The sequence below is a fragment of the Macadamia integrifolia genome, chromosome 2, assembly GCF_013358625.1.
Source record: "Macadamia integrifolia cultivar HAES 741 chromosome 2, SCU_Mint_v3, whole genome shotgun sequence".
NCBI lineage: Eukaryota > Viridiplantae > Streptophyta > Magnoliopsida > Proteales > Proteaceae > Macadamia > Macadamia integrifolia.
This window is the reverse complement of record NC_056558.1, coordinates 32682623-32704108: the sequence shown is the minus strand read 5'-3', so window position 1 is coordinate 32704108 and position 21486 is coordinate 32682623. Positions and strand designations below refer to the sequence as shown.

The window sequence follows — 21486 nt, the reverse complement described above, 5'->3', positions numbered from 1 at the left end:
ACCTTTTGTATAAATTGTAATTTCGATGAATGTTCAACCATATATTGAGTTTTGGTGTCATTACACTAGTTTCGAATCTAAAGAGTAAAATTTCCCAGGAAACCTCAATATTTGAGAATTTTTGCCGAATCAATCTCATATTTACCAAGTGCGTGTAGGTATTTGATCTGACGACTAAGAGCCACAAAACAATAGAAGACAAGATATAAACTTAAATTTAAATGTGGTAAAATTATATGAGCAATAAATTAGAGATATATCTGTTAGGATTTTCAGACGAGACAGATGTGGAGAGCTGGAAGCATCATTTAGTTAATTTTCAAAGTGCTCATCTTCAAGTGTTCAACTAATGTTGCAGAAGTTTCCCGCTCAGTTAGAACCTGCAAACCACATATAAGAAATTAGCCCAGAGGGTAACCCTGGGAAGAAGGCTCCGATGCCTAAGTTAGTATTCTGATAAAAATGGAAGGGATAGTAGGTAGAACTCGAAGTGTTCTAAGTGTCTTACCCTAAAAATCAGTTTAAGTCTTCTTTATATAGTGGTCTGTGACTCTTTTCTTTTGGTTGGCCGATTGCTATCCTTGCAGATGTGTACTCGTGAGCTTTTGATTTAGCGATCACCATCTGAGTTGAGGTGGCAGCCTCATATATGAAAAGTACACTCAATAACTTAAAAGAGCTGCAACTATATGAAAAGTACTCTCAGTAACTTAAAATTCGTGCAAATTATATGACAAATAATCTTAGTAACTGAAGAAGGTCTAGCAATAATACTTATAAGAACGTTATAGGATTTGTATCTATTTGTATCTTGACGTGAAATAGTTGAGTCAGAGACAATTTAGAACAAAAATGTTTTTTAAATTTCCTATTGAACGGACCAAGATAAAAAAATAAGTAAGAGAGAGGTAAGGATAAACAAAATATTATAACATAGGAAGAGGGCCTCCTAACACAATAGAACAAATATTTTCACCCCTAATGAGCAAAGTACATATCATACACTTGAAGTCTACAAATGATGGAATTGTACCAATGATGGAATTGTAATGTTAAATTCAGGTATAGTCAACCATAAACAAATAGCTAAAAAAAATTGTGAAGTAGAAGTATAAAAAAAAAAAATAATGGTACAAACCATACAATTAATTAAGGTCTACGATTGAACATATAGCTAAACAATGTTGAGTGGAGTAAAAATATAAAAAAATACAATACAAACGATGTGGTAGTTAGGATAGGTGGCTGGTTAGAAGGTGGCAAGGAGGAAGGAGAAGAGGCAACAATGAGGAAAGTTGTGGTTAGAATGTCACACCCTGCCTCAAATTTGACTAAGGTATGCGGCACTGGATACCTATATACAGTCTGCCTAACCCTCAAGGATCACAGATGCAGTACCTTAATTTCACAAAATCCATCAAGATCAAACCTAAGATCATAGTACGCTAATAAAATCATATAAATAACACTTGTGATGTACTAAAATGATAACTTACAAATATACCAAATTCATTTGTTGACAAACGGCACAAACCACAATTGTAATATTTACCTTTTACATATAACACCAATGTACATTAAAAGAAATTATCAAATAACAGTATCGAAAAACAGTAATGAAATCCATCTGCAACCCAATATCTCTTAGACACAATCCTAACAACCGTCGCCAAAGTCCAATCCAGCTTCAGCACCGGTTCCACCATCTAAAAATAGTAATCAAAGAGGGGTGAGCTTCCCAAGCCTAGTGAGGGGTGTGTATACAAGCACACATTACATCATAGAACCAACATACACTTTTAATAATATCGCAGATGCACAACCACATGATCTATATTATTTATATTTATGCATTCTAATTACTAAGTCTCAATACATATGGGTATAAGTGCCATAAGCAGCATAAGTGGCATCCCCATCTCAGTTCGTTGGGCCTTAGAGATATAAGCTAGCTGCAAACAGGAGTCAGCCAGTCCTGGTAAGAACCTCGGTACCCCAACCAATCCTAAAATAGTAACCCCTGACATCCATTGTCCCAGAATCCCACATCGTCATCAGGCCCCCTATGTTGTCCGACAGTTATGCGTACAATACATCGTAACATACTATGCCCTCTCAAAGTACAGTATGTTGTATTCGGGCATAGTCGTCCTCCGTAACCTACCACCTAGTGGGATTAGCTAATACCTTACCCCTATTGGCAAAGGGTTATAGCACTGGGATGTGATCCTAACCATATACATCTACATGCATCCATAGCATTCATAACATCCATAGCATCCAATCACATATCTGTGGTCATAACTGTGACACTGACCTCTGAGCCCACGGTATCAAAAAGGACCTCGGCCACACCGTGCCTCAGACGGTTAATATTACAACCATCACCACACAACTAACATACTACACATCCACAAAACCTCGATCACATGAATGTCGGTAAAAATATTCAACTTGTAAAATATATAATTTTATATAAAATAAATCCATAACATGGTAATCTTCACATTCCATATGAGTAGGAAAACATTAAAATATATATGAAATACTTCGTAAAATAAAACAAACAACCACTCACCTGATTTTCCAAAATTTGGTGTCCTTTCACTGAATTCCCGATCACACATATCCTTACCGGGTACATTTCAGGTTCCTAATTGATAAAGTTTTATTAAATTTAGATTTACTTTTAATAATCATTTACATCATTTACTTTTTGACCCTTATTTTGATTCCAATATCAAAATTTATAGTCAGTTGATAAGAAACACATTAACCTCAAGTCAGTATTCCTTTTCAACTGACAAACTAATACTCTAATTCATCTCCCTAGGTTTGTGTAGGTCTATCATGTAACTCATATAGTCTTAAAGCTCCTTTTTAGTCCATTAGAATAGACTCACAGGCATTTGGCCCATACTCACTTAATTGGATATGTCTGTACTGCCCTTAATGCATGAGTGTACTTGGATGAGATTTCCAAGCATAGATAAGGCACTACTGACATTTCACAACCCATTATGTTCCATAACATTTACTTTCTCTTCTTAGGTCATAGGGCTTTCCCCCATATGGTCTAACCATTACTAGGCAGATTGAAGTATACCTGTACAAGCCACAGGTTACAACCTTCATAATTCCCCAAAATCCATATTCTGTCATGTCCAAATTGGTTGCCCAGTTCCCCTTGCAAAATAGGTGATTTACAGCCTACCAACACTGCCTCTCTTGGTAGAACAGTGCCAGGCAGTTCCCAACAGTTGTAATGTATCCAACCCCTTCCAAATAGTTTTTTTTAACCCTAGTAGTCAATTTTATTTCAAATTGTGTCTCTAAGCACTGTATTAAATCAATTGGGTCTCAATTTAACTCAATTTACTCCCTGAGTATGTCTTCTAATTATACTGTCTATCCCTGGGCAATATTGGAGTTATGTGTGGGAAATTCTCACCACCAATTTCACCCAATTTCATTCAATTATAAAAAGGCTTATGATTTTGGGCTTTTGGGACAGTCCAATGGGTCCAATTTGGGTTTCACAGTTGGAGCTTCTGTTGTAGGAGACTGTATTAAGTGCTCATAAGCAATTCCCTACCTTTAATTTCACTTATGTACTCTCGTACCCTTAATTGACTCCTATTTTAGTTAAATTCACAATTTAGGGTTAGGGTTTATCTTCACGACAGGTTTTGGTTGAGTAGGAGGGTCCACCATCAGCCGTATAACCTATGTTCCAACTCCCAAATATGGCAGCAATATATCAGCACCTAGGATTATGCAACAGTAGTAGTCGTAGCACCACCAGCAACACTGGTGTGCACAACAACAGTAGCCGTAGGCAGCAACAGCAGCTACAATAGGGCAGCAGTAGCTTTCCTTCTTCTTCTCTTCCTTTTCTTTTCTTCTCTGTGGTTCTTGTACTCTCGGTAACAAAATAAAAGGAGAAATAGTTGACCTTTCTCTTTTTATAAGCTAAACAGACCCTAGCAAAAGTACTTTTATAAAAATCTATTTACCCTCTTTTAAACTTAAATAAATTTTTAAAGAAAATAGGTTTCAACATAAAACTAACTGCATTAGAACCCTTGATCATGCCTTAACCAATGGTGGGAATGGGTAAAATAACCCTATAAAGTATTGGGGCCCACAGGGAAAAATTTAATTTTTTGGGCATTCTGCCCAAGATATTTCACCTTATGTGGGATCTTCCCTACATATGTAAGCCACCTAGATTTAGTACCTATTCATCTCTCTTGCCTGTCTCCCTTTCTACACAACTATACCTAACTGTACGCATCTATTCAACTGTGCATCTATAGTTTCTGCTTTTACTTTTATCCCTTTATCTTTTGAAGTTAATTTTCACCTCTAGGATGGAGGGGTTTTTAAATCCAGGGTGTTATATAGAAAGCAACAAGCCTCATCTCCTTCCTCCTTGTATAAGCTGTAAGTTTTCAATAAGAAAATTATAATTACGATGAGAGTTCAAATATATTTTGAGTTTCGGTATTTTTTTGCTAATTTTGACTCCAAAGAGTAAAAATTCTTAGGAAACTTCAATATTTGTGAATTTTTGCCTAATCGAGCATATTGACCAAGTACGTGTAGGTATATGATTTCTAACAACTAAAATCCACAAAAAAATAGAAACCAAAAGATAAACTTAAATTTAAATGTTTTAAAATTATATGAGTTATAGGTAAAAGACATATCTGTTAGGACTTTCATCCGAAACAGATGTGGAGAGCTTAAAGCGTCATTTGGCTAATTTTCAAAGTGCTCATCTTTGAGTGATGTTGCTGGGTGTGTTATGTAGTTGTGAAGATTTGACACCACAATTGCACTACTCTCGTTGGAGTTCTATAAGAGCCTCTCTTGCTACGATGTTGACGAAGAACATAATGGAGACAAAACCAGAAAAGCCAAATAATATATGTTGCTGCAATTTACCGCTCAGTTAGAACCTGCAAACCATAGATAAGAAACTGGCCTAGAGGGTGACCCTGGGAAAAAGGCTCTGATGCCTAAGTTAGTATTTTGATAAAAATAGAACAGAGAGTAGGCCGATCTCTGAGTGTTCTGAGTGTTGTACCCTAAAAATCAGTTTAAGTATTCTTTATATAGTGGTCTATGACTCTTCCTATTTGATGGCTGCTTGCTATCCTTACTGATTTGGACTTGTGAGCTTTTAATGGAGTGATCACTATATGAGCTGAGGTGGTAGATCTCATATATGACAAGTACACCTGATAACTTAAAATAGCTAAAAAAATATGAAAAGTACTCCCAGTAACTTAAAACACGTTCAAATTTTATGACAAGTAGGCCCAGTAACATAAGAAGGTCTAATAATAATACTTACAAGAACGTTGTAGGATTTGTATCCAATCTGATACCAACCAATTTGCACATCGTCAGATAGCCAATTTTCCTTACCATATGCATATCTTTCCTTATCACTTGTCGATAGTCATTTTAGGTCTGTCCCTACCTCTTCGATATCATTTTGCTAGTTTTGAATCCAAAGAGTAAAATTTCTTAGGAAACCTCAATATTTGTGAATTTTGACGAATTAATCTTATATTGACCAAGTTCTTGTAGGTATATGATCCCAGATGACTAAGAGCCACAAAACAATAGAAGCCGATACGTAAAATTAAATTTAAATGTGTTGATATTGTATGAGCAATAGGTAAGAGACATATCTATTGAGATTTTCAGCCGAGACAAATGTGGAGAGCTAAAAGCATCATTCGGCTAATATTTCTGAAGTTTCCCACTCAATTATAACCTACAAACCATAGATAAGAAACTACGCCAGAGGGTGACCCCGGGAAGAACGCTTGGATGCCTAAGCCAGTATTCTAATAAAAATAGAAGGGAAATAAGGCAGAGCTCTGAGTGTTCTGACTGTTGTACCCTAAAAATCAGTTTAAGTCTTCTTTATATAGTGGTGTGTTATGCGTGCTTACCTTATTACTTTATTTATTAATTATTCTATAATAAGTTTCACTAGTTTATCTGAAATGTAAAGCAATTCACATCCTGTAGCACACAAGAGTTAATGAACAAGAACAAAGCATGGTCAAGTTAGGCTATATGTGCAATAGTAGAAATATAATATATAACACATAAGACAAGTCATTCCATTACACATGTGCAAGTAGAAATAAAATATATAGAAAACACTCCATGAAATAAAATCACAATCACTCACTCATTGGTACCATAATCCGATGGTTTCCACTGAATTTCTGTCACCCGCGTATTCCACACTGAGTAATTTGGGTTCCTAACCATTTCCAAGTGGACATTATTAGTATTTAAAGCCTACTTCTGACTATTAACAACCTTACTCAAAATCCGCTCTTACAGACCTACACAGACCCTACCTACAGACCTTCCTTACTGGGCTATATGGAGGGTCACTAGCTGATAATAGACCCCACAATCCTAATGTAGGTTCTTAAAATTTACAACTATTAGCCCCATGATCAACTTAAGCAATATGACAATATAAGGAATTAAATTTCAATTGTAGAGGAAATTAGGATTCTGAATTCAGCAATGGGTCTGACCAGTAGCTTCCAACTCTAATTCCCATGCCATTCCACAATTGCCATCCTTTCCCCTTTAATGAGGTACTATTGTACCCAATTCAGCCATAAATTAAGGTACAATTGGGTTCAGCACCTCAATTGGACCTATTTCAAAAATCATCATCGGGAAATTCTACAGAATTTATGTTTGCAACATTCACTGAGCTACCCACTAAGTTTGATTTACCCTATGTGTACAACCACTCAATGGGGTCAGTATGTTGTACCATGTTTCAGCCCCAATTGAGTTTCAATTGGTGAATTGGACAGGGTTTAGAGAGGGCATTTATACTTTAAAGCTGAAATTCAGCTTCTATTTTACTGAATTCCCAATTGGTGAGTAAATTGCCTAACTGAGAAAGTCTAACCAAGATTGGATATAAATGGTTTTCCGTGAAATCTATTTTAGTAGAACGTATGATGTCGATGGCCCAAGGTAGAGCACTCAATGGGCTAGGGTGGCCCCCATTTTGCTTTACCAACCCCAGGGAAACTCTAAATACCGTCTGTCATCGTTTGTACATGCATACTTTTTAGGTGCTAAGATCCAAAGTTGAGAGGGAAATAGCCCAGATCATATGCTAAGGTCCCTAAGCAATCACTTAGTGGAAAAGGAAGTGATCGAGCAATGACAACCAGGAGGTGGGCTTGGAAGCAGCCATCCTTTGAAGAAAGCTTAATAGCTACTGGTCTAGCTCCATGGCACTGAAAATGTATCAGGGCTCGAGTGATTCACCAAAGTGACGAGTCCTTGAAAGCTGCATTTTCAAGTGTCAGTAGCAGGATGTTCTGTCATTCGGGGAAGGTTTTTGAATTTAATTGACCTTCAATTACATGATCTCAGCCGTACATGTGAAAACCCCCAAATTTAGAGAGTTCTAGAGATGGGTTTATATCTCTGATATAGATTAATCACCAAAAAAGGCTTATTTTATTAGGAATATGCCTAGGGTTGGGTTCTATACAAGTTGGACCTTTGATCCCATGTGTTTTGAGTATAATAGGCCACTTTTATGGGTCTAAAAGGGGGGCTTTAACATTGAGTACGGGATTGCTAGTTAGTTTCCCTTTTTCATTAGTTTCCTTTTTAGTTGGGCTGTGATGGGGTTCACTAGTTTCATTATTTAGTTTCTAAATTTCAGTCTTATTTAGTTTCTAAAATCAGTAGTTGCTATTTTATGAAAGCTTCTAATTTTCCTAGTTTCTATTTTTAGTTTTAGTAACTAGAAGAGTTTCTATTTTACTAGTTTCCTATTTCGGTTTTTGGGAACTAAGTTTAGCTTCTATTTTGCAACCCCATCATTATTATAAATAAATGAGAAGGGCTCTCATACGCCCATGATTTGAAGAAAAAAAACTTTGGTGCTGCTGCAATGTCTCTGCTGAGATGCTTCTTGTGTTTGATCAAGAACAATGGGACTGGTGTATGATCTGGTTGACGCCTTGTGATGTGAAGCCCAGGTGGTTATTCCACGTGTTTTTTTCTTTTATTCTCAAGGTTATCTCAAGGTCTACCACTGCCAACAATCCAGGTATTTATTATTTCAAGTTCTGCCCAGAAATCCCTGTTGAAATAGCAATCGGCCACTACTATTGGTATTAGTTCCTGGCATCAGTTTGCTCTCAAATTCTGATCGATTGTTCTCCCATAATCCACTAAGGATTGATCCAAACTTGGGCTGTTTCTGTGCAGCCATTAGTGAGATATTCAAAATCTCCATGTTCGTGTCTTTTAGTGACCTGTTGTGTCCATAATTGAAGTCAATTGCTGTGACTGATGTTATACTAGTGTCTTAAGACTCTGGATAATCATTTCTGCTGATTTGAACCTCTAAGAGTCATCTGAAGTCCCTGGTTATGTTTATTTAATTACTACTGTTCTGTCCTAATCAATATTGATGGTCTGGGATCGATGGACTGCTGATTTATTATTGTTTTGCTGATCTATTGTTGCTGGTACATTGGGTCCTTGGTTGTTCTTTGGTTTACAAGTTCCTGCAGTTTTGGGTCTAGTTTGGGTGTCAAATCTAGTTCTACATTAGTCTCTAAACCCCCCCCCCCTCTATTTCTCCATTTTTTTCTTTGGGATGGTAGTCCCAGCTCTGGGTTGGTATTCCCACACTTGTAGAGCCTATAACCAATTTGTGGGTGACTGAAAAATGAAGTATAGGTCTGAACCCTACTCAATTTACAAATCCAGCATGTCTACAATACTCATTTCATCTCTGAAATTGGGTGCAAAACCAAAACCAACTTATAGGTGGTTGTAGAAACAAGTCCAAGTCCTAAATTTACAGAGAACTGCATGCATGTATACCTCTACAGTCTCTACAGGTTGAATCAGCACAAATCCCTAACATGCAGTCCATATTCCCAATTTTGGGTGGCTGCATGCTTGGGAAATGGCTGCTAATACCTCTGATCATGTAAGTACCCTACTGTATAGAAAAAATAGGGATGGTACTTATACCTTTTGCTTGTATTTACAGCAGGAAATGTAGGTACAGCAACATGAAAGCAGCACCATAGACAGCAGCTGGGCAACCCTTATTCTTCTCTTCCTGTTCTTCTTCTTCCTTCTTCTTCTTCTTCTCTTCTTCTCCCTTCCTTCTCCACCGAATTTAGTTGGATGACATGGGAGAAATGAGAGGATAGAATCCTTTACATATTAGTTAACTTAAACCACTATGGACTGTTTGGCTTGGGGCTTTTAAAATTAAATTGAATTAACCCTTTATATTGCTATGTGGGCCTACTTGATGCTTTGCGTGTCAGGTGTTGTAAGACCAGTATAAGATGCCCTATCAACCTATGAGACAGATTGGCCCATGCCCGTAAGGCAGTGCGCTCCATATCAAATTAATGCAATTTCTGCAGTACATCACCACCCCTTTGCCAAGCAACCAGCCCAGTTGTCCTTAGTGCACTGCTATGATCTGGCACCCGAGGCAAGCAGCTATGTTTGGGCACAGGTTGTCACAAATACATAGGTAAATAAATATAAGTTTCTTATTCATTCATACACGCTAACATTAGAGTGCATGCAAATAGTTTCCAAGTTACCTGCATTATCTCTTCCTTCCCAAGGGCTTAGAGCAACCCCCTTTTCCAAATCCATTCCTTTTACCTAATGGTTACAGTTGGATTTCATTAATCTGAACCAACTATCTGGTGACAGCAAAGGAAGACTACTGAAAATGGAAGCCATTCAAGAAAACAGCAGATATGAATAAGTAGTAAAGTATTATGTGAGATGCTCTGTATTGCTTCCAAAATTAACAGTGGGATAAATGCATAAATCTGGGATGCAATAGAAAAAACCTGTTAAGACCAAAGTTATAATTTCTGGATCATATAAAACCTACACCTAGTTTATATTTCCAGTTACGAATTATTTGTAGTGTCACACCCCAATTCTAGTAGACCCAACTTACCATTAGGAATACCGGTGGTGTGAGTAAGACACGTACCTGTCTTACAAACCTACCAGGATCTCTGATAGCAGTACCTTAATATTTTCACAATCTCACAACACAAATCAACATAAGCAGTGGAATCAGAGTATAGTAGCGGAATCATAAATAAAATGGGGAAATGTCTAATGATAATATAATAGCAATAACCGGGTTGCTCTGTTACATTTATCCATGACATATAATATAATCTTAAAAAAATATACAATCCACATTTATACCCAAAAGTATGAAAGTATGATGTACAATCTCAAGGTGTGGCATAAGCACAGTGGTAGCAAGCACAATCTTGATCGTGCTTTCCCGCTTCTGGCATTCACCAGTCGCTCACACCATACTTTGACCCAGAAGAAACTGGGTCACACGCGAAAGGCACCACGGTACTTGCATAATCATCTAAAAAGGGGTGAGTTTTTCAACTCGCTCAGTGAGGGGTGGGGTCAAGCACATCCAAGCAAGATAATAGCAGTAATAATTTATGATGCATGATTGCAAAAATTAAACACATAGTCCATGATGCTTGTGATACAGTTCATTTATTTATTATCCACCTAATAATAAAAACTAAGTCTGGTAAATACTACTACGGCACATTAGGCTGTATCCCTCGTCCCAGAACCACCATCGACTACGCAAGGATACAAACTCTAGCCATGAATAGAAGCCTGTCGGTCCCCATATGCATCCATGTGTCACCTGCAAACCTCTGATTACCCCCTCCTGGCAGTCATGGCACCGGTACATCATCGGCCACGCCGGACAGGTTCCCGCCTCTAGCAATAATCGTATCGTACTGCTGGTGTGGCATTTCGGAAAGGTACAACGAACATACCACAATGGGTTATCCAATACCTCACCCCTGTTGGTAAAGGTTTGTAGCATAGGGAGTGATACCTAACCACATATACGCTACATGCCTTCATAGTGATACAATTAGTATGAATTACATGATATTGGCAAGACCTCGGCCACAAAGTGTAATCCATCTCCAAATACAGTCCTGGGTACATGATACCAGTGAGACTTTGGCCATAAAATGTAACCTGAGACCGTTTAACTAATCTAGCATACATATCACAGTTGAGTATGGACTACGCGACACCGGTACCAATCATCGGCCACGAAGAGCATCTATTTCCAAATGTAGTCCTGGGGTATACGATACCAGTGAGACCTTAGTCATAAAGTGTAACCCACGACTATAACTAACTCGAATGCACATAATCAATGCATGAATGCAACATACATACGGTAATCACGGCACTGGTACCACCTTGACCATATCAGATTCTGTCTCACACACACAACCAAACACACGGCGATCACGGTACCAGTACCACCTCGGCTACATCGGATCCCGTCATACATCTCCATACAGTTCATATCATGATCGTTAAATGATAATTACAATTAAACATGATATTTTAAGCATGTGAGCAATTTAATAAATAATAAACATTCTAAAAATAAAAACAGTCCATCCCTCACCTGGTTTACGATCGGGTGTGTTCGGGTTCAAGTACGGCCACCGATTGATTAAATCAATTATGGCTTCGAGGCAGATGTAGGTCATTGTCCAAGACACAAAGGGAATCGTACATCATTATGTGTCGGGAACATCCGAAGAGACCCACACAAGTCACCCCCAAAGGGTAGACACTGTCCCCAAGTGATAGTATTGTCACCGAACACATCCACAGGAAACTAGGCATTTCCACCGGAAATATCAGTCCTGTTTCTGGTGGAGAAGACAAAGAGCACATAAGGCTCATATGTCCACCAAAAATATACCACTGGAAGCAAACCCAGTGGATCCGATGGACTGTTTCCAGTGGTGGTTCAGGATAGTCTACCCATTTTGGGGATTTCTGGCTCAGGCCCGATCGTTGGGATATGTTCCATGGAGTTTGTAAGGGATGTTCCTAGCATCATTCAAAAAAAAGAAAATTATAATTCCATCGATCCGTTTGGGAGATACATTGATCGAACGATCAAAACCCTAGTTGCTCTTTTGGTAATATATGTTGTCGGAGCTCACTGGGCTTAGTCAGAGCTCGACAACAACACCGGGAGGGTAGAACACGCATTCTACAACCTTAACATGGTTTTTACACTAAGATTCTACCTATACCTAGCTTTGTCTAAGTTAAAATGAAGAGGGAGAGTGGTATAGGAGGTTGTACTTACCTCCGCCAACGATTCTAACAAGGCGGCAGCCGACACTAAGGTAGGCCTCCAACCTTCTTCTTCTTCTTTCCTCTCGTTTTTTTCTCCTCTCCTACATTGAACACAAGGGAAATAGGGAAATGGATCCTCATTTCCCAACTTAAAACTTAAGTGGGCCTTAGGGTCTGTTTGGGTTGGACCCCTTTTGGACTAATCGGGTTAAAATGAATTTCAGGGCACGAGGACCCGACCATATTGGTCTATAAAGTGCTTGCATCACGAGGAAGGTGTGTAGGATGATTTGGAATCATTCAAATCCATTTATGATACGAGTGGTAGGAACCACGGGCATCGAAACCCCGACAACAGCTTGTCAACCCACCGAAAATAGGCACCGGATCCAAGCCTAGGCTGTTTTTGATGGCTTATTTCTGGTGGTTAAGATAGTTTGCTATCTTGATAACTTGTTGTCCTATGGCTGGTCTCCCATCGGTGGTTACCCTCGGACATGCTCAAGGACATTAGACAAATTTTTTATGCGTGTTAGAATTCAAGTGTGGGAAGTCGGGTCACTTACCGTCTGGAATCGGAAGGTATGAATCCCCTCCAGTTAGATAGGAACGCAATGTATAAATATGTGGGGTCATCTCTACCCCCTTGGCAATACACAGTTGTGAGCCAAAACCGATTCGTACTTTCGATCTCCGATCCGAGGCTTGTCACAACAGTTCAAATTAGACCGGATTAGGGCACAAGTGTAACATTCCACCCACCTTACAAGAACTTCATCCTCAAAATTAAATATACTTGGCAAATCAATTTATCCAAGATACTGCTTTAATATCTAATCTTCCCGCTCCCAGGATGCTTCTTTTACGGGGTGGTTCATCCGTTTCACCTTGATAAAGGAAATGGTGCGGTTACAGAGAACATGCTCTTTTCGATCAATAATCTTCTCCAAAAACTCTACATAAGCAAAATCCTCGTCGAACTCACGTGGTATGTAAGTCAAGACGTGAGTGGGGTCGGGAATGTACTTCCTCAATATAGAAACATGGAAGATATCATGTGTACCTTCCAACTCTGGCGGTAAAGCTATCTGATAAGGTACCAGTCTGATCCTCTCTAGTACATCATACGGTCCATAAACCTTGGACTAAGATTTCCATTTTTGCTGAACCGCATCACCCCTTTAACTAGGGAGATCCACAGGAACACTTTATCTCCAATAGCAAACTCCAGATGTTTCCTATTAACATCCACGTAGCTTTTTTGCCTAGACTGAGCTGCCTTGATCCTTTCTCTGATCATATTCACCTTCTCACTAGTAGCCTGTATCAAGTCTGGACCCAAAATATACTGCTTACCAACCTCATCCCATTAGAGTAGGGTTCGGCACTTCCTGTCATACTGTGCCTCGAATAAGGACATTTTGATGGTGGCTTGATAACTATTTTTGTAGGAGAACTCGATAATGGAAAATGTGCTCATCCCAACTATAACTCATATCCAAGGCACATGCTCGAAGTAGGTCCTCTAATGTCTGAATAGTCCTTTCCAACTGACCATCGGTCTGAGGGTGAAAGGCAGTGCTGAAATCCAACTGTGTGCCCATAGCCTTCTGCACACATGTCCAAAACTTGGAATTGAACCTAGGATCTAGATCAGAGATGATACTAACTGGCACACCATGCAATTTAATGATGTTATCGACCTATAACTTGGCCAACTTATCCATAGAAAATATAATCTTTATTGGGATAAAGTGAGCTGCCTTAGTCAAGCGCTCCATAATTACCCAAATGGTATCCATACCCTTCTGTGTACGGGGTAGGCCTGTGACTAAGTCTATGGTAATATTCACCCATTTCCACTCCAAAATAGGTAGGGATTGTAATAACCCATGTGGCCTTTGTCTTCCAGCCTTGACTTACTGGCATGTGAGGCACCTAAACATATGTGTGGCCATATCATTCTTCATTCCTTTCCACCAGTAGGAGCCTTTGAGGTCCTTGTACATTTTAGTACTGCCAGAGTAAATAGAGTATGGAGAGTTATATGCCTCTCTCAAAACTGTGTCTCTCAAATCGCCATCACTAGATCACTGGGCACACACAACCTCCCTTTGAACTTGAGAATTTCGCTTTTGGTTACAGAGAAATCCTTGTCCTTTTAGGTTCCTTCTTGGCATTTTGCTATCAGCTTCTGCAACTCTGTATCAGTAACCTGAGCTGCAGTGATCCTATTCACTAGACTAGGTTGTACCACCAATGCCAATAGTGACAAAGTGACGCCCTTTACAAATAGTTCCAAGTCTAGTTTCCTGGCCTCCTCTAGGAGATACTCATTGGTGGTCAGTGATGCAAGAGTTAGTGACTGGGATTTTTGATTAAGTGCATCAGCTACCACATTGGCCTTTCTTGGGTGATAGTGGATGGTATAATCATAATCCTTCTTCAGCTCTAACTAACTTCTTTATCTCATGTTGAGCTCTTTTTGGGTGAAGAAGTACTTGAGGCTCTTATAATCACTAAAGATCTCACTCTTCTCACCATATATGTAGTGTCTCCAGATTTTCAGTGCAAAAATCATAGCTTCCAACTCCAAATCATGGGTGAGGTAGTTCTTCTCATAATCCTTCAACTGACGGGATGTATAAGTAATGACTTTCCCATACTGCATCAATACACAACCCAATCCTAGCTTGGAGGCATCATTATATACAACCATACCACTGTACCTGTCAGAATAGTCAAAACTGGAGTTGATACCAACCTTTGCCTTAGCTCCTTGAAGATCTTCTCACAAGCATCAGACCACTCAAATTTTACCCTTTCATGTGAGTCGGGTCATCGGAGTAGCAATACGAGAGAAGTTCTTGATAAACCTCTTGTAGTATCTGGCCAATCCCAGAAAACTACGTATGTCTGCTACACTCTTGGGAGTCTCCCATTCTAGAACTACCTTCACCTTGCCTGGGTTAACCTCTATACCCTTGTCTGAAACAATATGGCCTAGGAATGCCACCTATGATAGCCAAAACTCGCGCTTGTTAAATTTGGAATAGAGTTGCTTCTCCCTCAGCCGTTGAGGTACTAACCTCAGGTGAACGGTATGTACCTCTGCACTCTTGGAGTAGACCAAAATGTCATCAATAAATACTATCACAAACTTATCTAGGACATCCTGGAATACCCGATTCATCAAATCCATAAATGCAATCGGTGCATTGGTCAACCCAAATGACATTACCAATAATTTATAATGTCCATACCTTGATCTGAAGGCTATCTTACTGACATCACTATCCTTGATCCTGAGCTGGTGGTAGCCCGATCTAAGGTCGATCTTGGAGAACACCTTGGCACCTTGCAACTGATCAAAAAAATCATCTATCCTTGGCAAAGGATACCGGTTCTTGATGGTTAGCTTATTAAGCTTCCGGTAATCAATGCACAATCTCATACTTTCGTCTTTCTTTTTCACAAACAATACCGATGCTCCCCATGGATACACACTAGGTCTAATGAATCCCTTCTTTAGAAGGTCTTGAAGTTACACCTGTAATTCCTTTAACTCTGTGGGGCCCATGCGGTAAGGGGCCTTTGACATTGGTGTCGAGCCGGGGAGTAGGTCTATAGCATACTTGTCTCTCGGTCCAGGGGCAAACCTGTCAAGTCATCAGAGAATCGGAGAATACATCAAAAAATTCCCTCACCACATCAAGCTTAGTCAATGGCCTAATCTTTATCTCAATATCCATCAGAGATGCTAAGTAGCCTTGACATCCCTTATCCAGTAGCTTCTTCATCTGGAGCGCTGGTATGATAACTTTATTGGGTTTCTTGGGCTTATCCCCTTAGAACACAAACTCATCATCATCACGAAGTCTAAAAATGATAGTTTTCTCTACACATAACACACTGGCTTTGTATGCGGACAACCAGTCCATTTCTAAAATCACATCAAAGTCGATCATATCCAACTCGATCAAGTGAGCATTCGACTATTATTCACCTATGGTCACTGGAGAAGGCTCATAAACATAATTTAAACCCACTACACATCTTGTAGGGGTGCTCACACAGCCAAACATCGAGTCAGTCCCTTGGGTGGAATGCTCATCTTCTTCGTAAATACTGCTGATACGAACGAGTACGAGGCTCTTGAGTCAAATAACACATGTGTAGGCAATAATGATATCAATATGTACCTGTCACTACACCAGGTGCAGCCTTGACATCTTCTGCAGTCATAGCAAACACTCTGCCCTGTGGTCTTTGGCCCTGTAGGGACTACGCTGGACTAGGGGCTGAATATGTCTGCTGGGGCTTAGGTGGCATAGTATAAGGTGTATTACCTGGCCTTCAGTGGGGGCATGTCCTCGCCATGTGGCCCAGCTGGTTATAATGAAAGCATCTCGAGCTCGATCCTGAAGACTGAGATACAGTATTAGATCGGGAGGACTGGGAAGTATGACTAACCTCAGGCTTCCTAAATTGCACTGAAGTTGGGTTGACATAGGGCACTCGGAAAGGTTAGCTGCCTCCCCTAGAATCTATAGATCCCATTGGCCTCTTTGCCATCCCATAGCTGTCACACCACAATTTCAGTAGACTCAACTTACCATTAGGAATACCGGCAGTATAAGTAAGACATGTACCTGTCTTACAAACCTACCAGGATCTCTAATAACAGTACCTTAACATTTTCACAATCTCACAACACAAACCAACATAAGCAGTGAAATTAGAGTATAGTAGTGAAATCATAAATAAAATGGGGAAACGTCTAATGATAATATAATAGCAATAATAGAGTTATTCTGTTACATTTATCCATGGCATATAATATAATCTAAAAAAAATATACAATCCATAGTTATACCCAAAAGTATCAAAGTATGATGTACAATCTCATGGTTGTCAAAACCCTAGTTGGTCTTTTGACAATAACATCGGGAGGGTATAACACGCATTCTACAACCTTAACATGATTTATACACTAATATTCCACCCATACCTAGCTTTGTCTAGGTCAAAATAAAGAGGGAGAGTGGTATGGGAGGTTGTACTTACCTCCGGCAATGATTCTGGCAACAAGGAGGCAGTCGGCACTAAGGTAGGCTTCCAACCTTCTTCTTCTTTCCTCTCCTCTTTCTCTCGTCTCCTATGTTGAGCATAAGGGAAATCCTCATTTTCTAACTTATAACTTAAGTGGGCCTTAGGATTTGTTTGGGTTGGACCCCTTTTGGACCAATCAGGTTAAAATAAATTTAAGGGCACGAGGACCCAACCATTTTGGTCCATAAAATGCTCACATCACGAGGAAGGTGTGGAAGATTATTTGGGATCATTCGGAGCCATTTATAATGCGAGTGGCAGGAACCATGGGCATCAGAACCCCGACAGTAGCCTGCAAACCCATAAAATACAGGCACCGGATCCAGGCCTAGGCTGCTTCTGGTGGTTTGTTTCCAGTGGTTAAGATAGCTTGCTGTCTTGATAGCTTGCTATCCCATGGATGGTCTCATACGGTTGGTTGCCCTCAGACATGCTCAAGGCCATTCGGAAAATTTTTAATGCGTGCCAGATTCAAGTGTGGGGAGTCAGGTCACTTACCGTCTGAATTGGTAGGTATGAATCCCCTCCAGTTAGATAGACATGCAATGCATGAACATGTGAGGTGATCTCTACCCCCTCGGTAATATGTAACCACGACCCAAAACCCGATCGTACTTTTGATCTCCAATCTAAGGCCTGTCACAACAATTCAAATTAGACCGGATTAGGGCGTGAGTGTAACATATAGTTCAATGATATTAGCATAAAAATATTAAAGTCGAGCATGAGTTCTTATTTCCTTCCCTTCAATCCCAAAAGCCACCCACCCAACCCTTTTTCTCTTTTCCTTTTTGAGTTATGATAACTTTAACAACAAACCTAGGTTGTTAAATCAGTAACCAGTGATATACTATAACAAATAGAGAAAGTGGAATTTATTTCAAGCCCAATGTTAAACATAGTATGTGGTGGTGTACCCCTTTTGATAGATGTGGAGAAGATAAAGCTTCTAGAGTCCGGGTTTCTCTACACTTCACATAACCATAAACAAAGACACAAAGTACTATTGCTTTTCTGAATATTTATAGAGCATTTGGTTATTTTCAACTATTTTCTTCTTTTTTTCCTTGTAATAAGAATTGGTTTTCCAACTCGATATTCTTAAGAATCCACATGTTTCTTAAATCAGTTCTGGGCTTAGTGAGAATTTAATCTTATAAGCCTGCTCACTGTAGCTACTAGATTTGATTTAATTTAACCCTATAAGTATGCTCACTGTACCTACTAGTTCCAATTAAACTTTGAAACAAATGAATCAGATGTAATTCAACAATATAGCTCACATTTCCACCAATATTAGTATCATAAAGAATTAAAAAAAATGTTACCAGTACCCATAACATATAACGTCCTTCCCCAATAACTATCTGAACCGAGTAATGCTCAACCTTCCTCAATGCCGGAGAGCTCCGCCACTGCGGATTGAATGATGCAGACAAAAAAAGAAGAGTTAAATCTAAAGTTATTTAGGCTTACATTATATTAGCTGTCCTTAAAAAACATTTAAGGAAGAAACATTTCATAAAGGGAGAACTTACAGAGATGATCCCGTTCTAGCAAAGAACCGATGACTATCACTTCCAAGGAATGCTGAAGAATATGTAACCAATTTTACACTCAAAATCAGAGCAGCGTTTGATGAAACGAGTTCAAATTCTGCAAGTCCATCCTTCAGCTGCCTCAAAAGAATCTTTTCAATAAGTATCGAGTAACGAAACTAATAACATAAACAAGGCAGAAAAGACGTTGGGGAAGCTGGTAAGGGTTTAAATATAAACTATAAAAAAAAATAATGGAGAGCAAAGAGAAATTCTGGAACTGTACTATGGGTTTCTGAGATTAGGGATTACCATTTGAAAGCTTACCTGCCATGGATAAGCACCACTAATGTAAGATACTGGTAAGAAGAATGAAGGAACTGGTTACAGACTGATAGGGTGAGGGTGTTTGAATTTTTGAACAGCCTTTCTGCTACCTTGGGCAGCATTTGGTTGTATTATTTAAAAAAACTAATGATTTAAACAAACTAATGATTCCAAATGCTTCCAAAGTTGTTTAGTTCACCCTCTTTAACCATGATTATGAGTTGGGGTCCTTATGGCGTGGGATGCCCTTTTGTATTGGGTGACGTATTGGCTCTCTGTAATTATTGGCTCCATTATGTTCGGTCAAACCTTTTGTATAAATTATAATTTTTAACAACAAAATTGTAATTACGATGAATGTTCAACCATATATTGAGTTTTGGTATCATTACGCTAGTTTCAACTCTTAAAGAATAAAATTTCCTAGCAAACCTTAATATTTGAGAATTTTTGTCGAATCAATCTCATATTGACCAAGTGCATGTAGGTATATGATCTCTAATGACTAAGAACCACAAAACAATAGAAGAAAATATATTAACTTAAATTTAAATGTGGTAAAATTGTATGAGCAATAGGTTAGAGACATATCTATTGGGATTTTTAGACGAGATAGATGTGGAGAGCTGGAAGCATCATTCAGTTAATTTTTAAAGTGCTCGTCTTTAAGTGTTTGGCTAATGTTGCAAAATTTCCCTCTCAATTAGAACCTGCAAACCACAAATATGAAATTAGCCCAGAGGGTAACCCCGGGAAGAAGGCTCCGATGCCTAAGTCAATATTCTAATAAAAATATAAGGGAGAGTAGGCAGAGCTCGGAGTGTTCTGAGTGTCTTATCCTAAAAATCAATTTAAGTCTTCTTTATATAGTGGTTTGTGACTCTTTTTATTGGTTAGCTGGTTGCCATCCTTGCTAATGTGTACTCATGAGCTTTTGATTGAGCGATCACCATCTGAACTGAAATGGCAGATCTCATATATGAAAAGTACACTGATAACTTAAAAGAGCTGCATTTATATGAAAAGTACTCTCAGTAACTTAAAAGTCATGCAAATTATATGACAAATAATCTCAGTAACTTAAGAAGGTCTAGCAATAATACTTATAAGAACGTTGCAAGATTTGTATCTGTTTATATCTTGATTTGAAATAGTTGAGTCAGAGATAATTTAGAACAAACATGTTCTTCAAATTGCCTATCAGACTGACCATAATAAGAAATAAGTAAGAGAGAGGTAAGGATAGACAGAATATCATAGCATAGGAATAGGGCCTTCTAACACAATAAAACAAATATTTTCAACCTTAAATGAGAAAAGTACATATCATACCCTAGAAGTCTACCAATGATGGAATTATAATGTTAAATTATGGTAGAGTCAACCATAAACAAATAGCTAAAAAAATTTGAGAAGCAAAAGTACAGAAAAAAATTAATGGTATAAACTATACCATTAATTAGGGTCTACGAATAAACACATAGCTAAACAATGTTGAGCGGAGAAAAAAAACAAAGAAATATAATATAAGCGATGAGGTAGTACGGGTAGGAGGCAAGTTAAACGGTGGCAAAGAAGAATGAGATGGGGCAACAAAGAGGAAAGTGGATCGTTAGAATATCACACCCTACCTTAAATTTGACCAAGGTTTGTGGCACTAGATGCCCACATACAGTCAGCCTAACCCTCCAGAATCACAGATGCAGTACTTTAATTTAACAAAATCCATCAAGATCACAACTAAGATCAAAGTACGCTAATAAAATCATATAAATAACACTGTTGATGTACTAAAATGATAACTTATAAATATACCAAATTCATTCGTTGACAAACCACAAGTGTAATATTTACCTCTTGCATATAGCACCAATGTACATTAAAAGAAATTACTAAATAACAGTAATGAAATCCATCAACAACCCAGTGTCTCATAAACACAATCCTAACAACTGCCGCCAAAGTCTAATCCTGCTTCAGCAGCGATTCCACCATCTAAAAATAGTAATTAACGAGTAAGCTTCCCAGGCCCAGTGAGGGGTGTGCATGCAAGCACACACAACCTCATGGAACCAACACACACTCTCAGTAATATCACAGATGCATAACCATATGATCCATATTATTTATATTTATCCATTCTAATTACTAAGTCTCAATACTTATGGGTATAAGTTCTATAAGCAACATAAGTGGCATCCCCTTCTGAGTATGTTGGACCTTGGAGATACAAACTCGCAGTAAGCAGGAGTCAACTAGT

At 38.7% G+C, this 21486-nt stretch overlaps 1 long non-coding RNA gene across 1 annotated transcript; it reads right to left on the bottom strand.

Annotated features, from left to right (window-relative positions):
- Positions 1-17: 17 nt before the first annotated feature.
- LOC122062663 lies at positions 18-19573 on the bottom strand. Its single transcript, XR_006135052.1, has 5 exons — positions 18900-19573; positions 18696-18776; positions 17860-17997; positions 509-679; positions 18-380 (listed from the first exon to the last, which is right to left on the bottom strand). It is a non-coding gene; the product is annotated as an uncharacterized LOC122062663 (long non-coding RNA).
- Positions 19574-21486: the final 1913 nt, after the last annotated feature.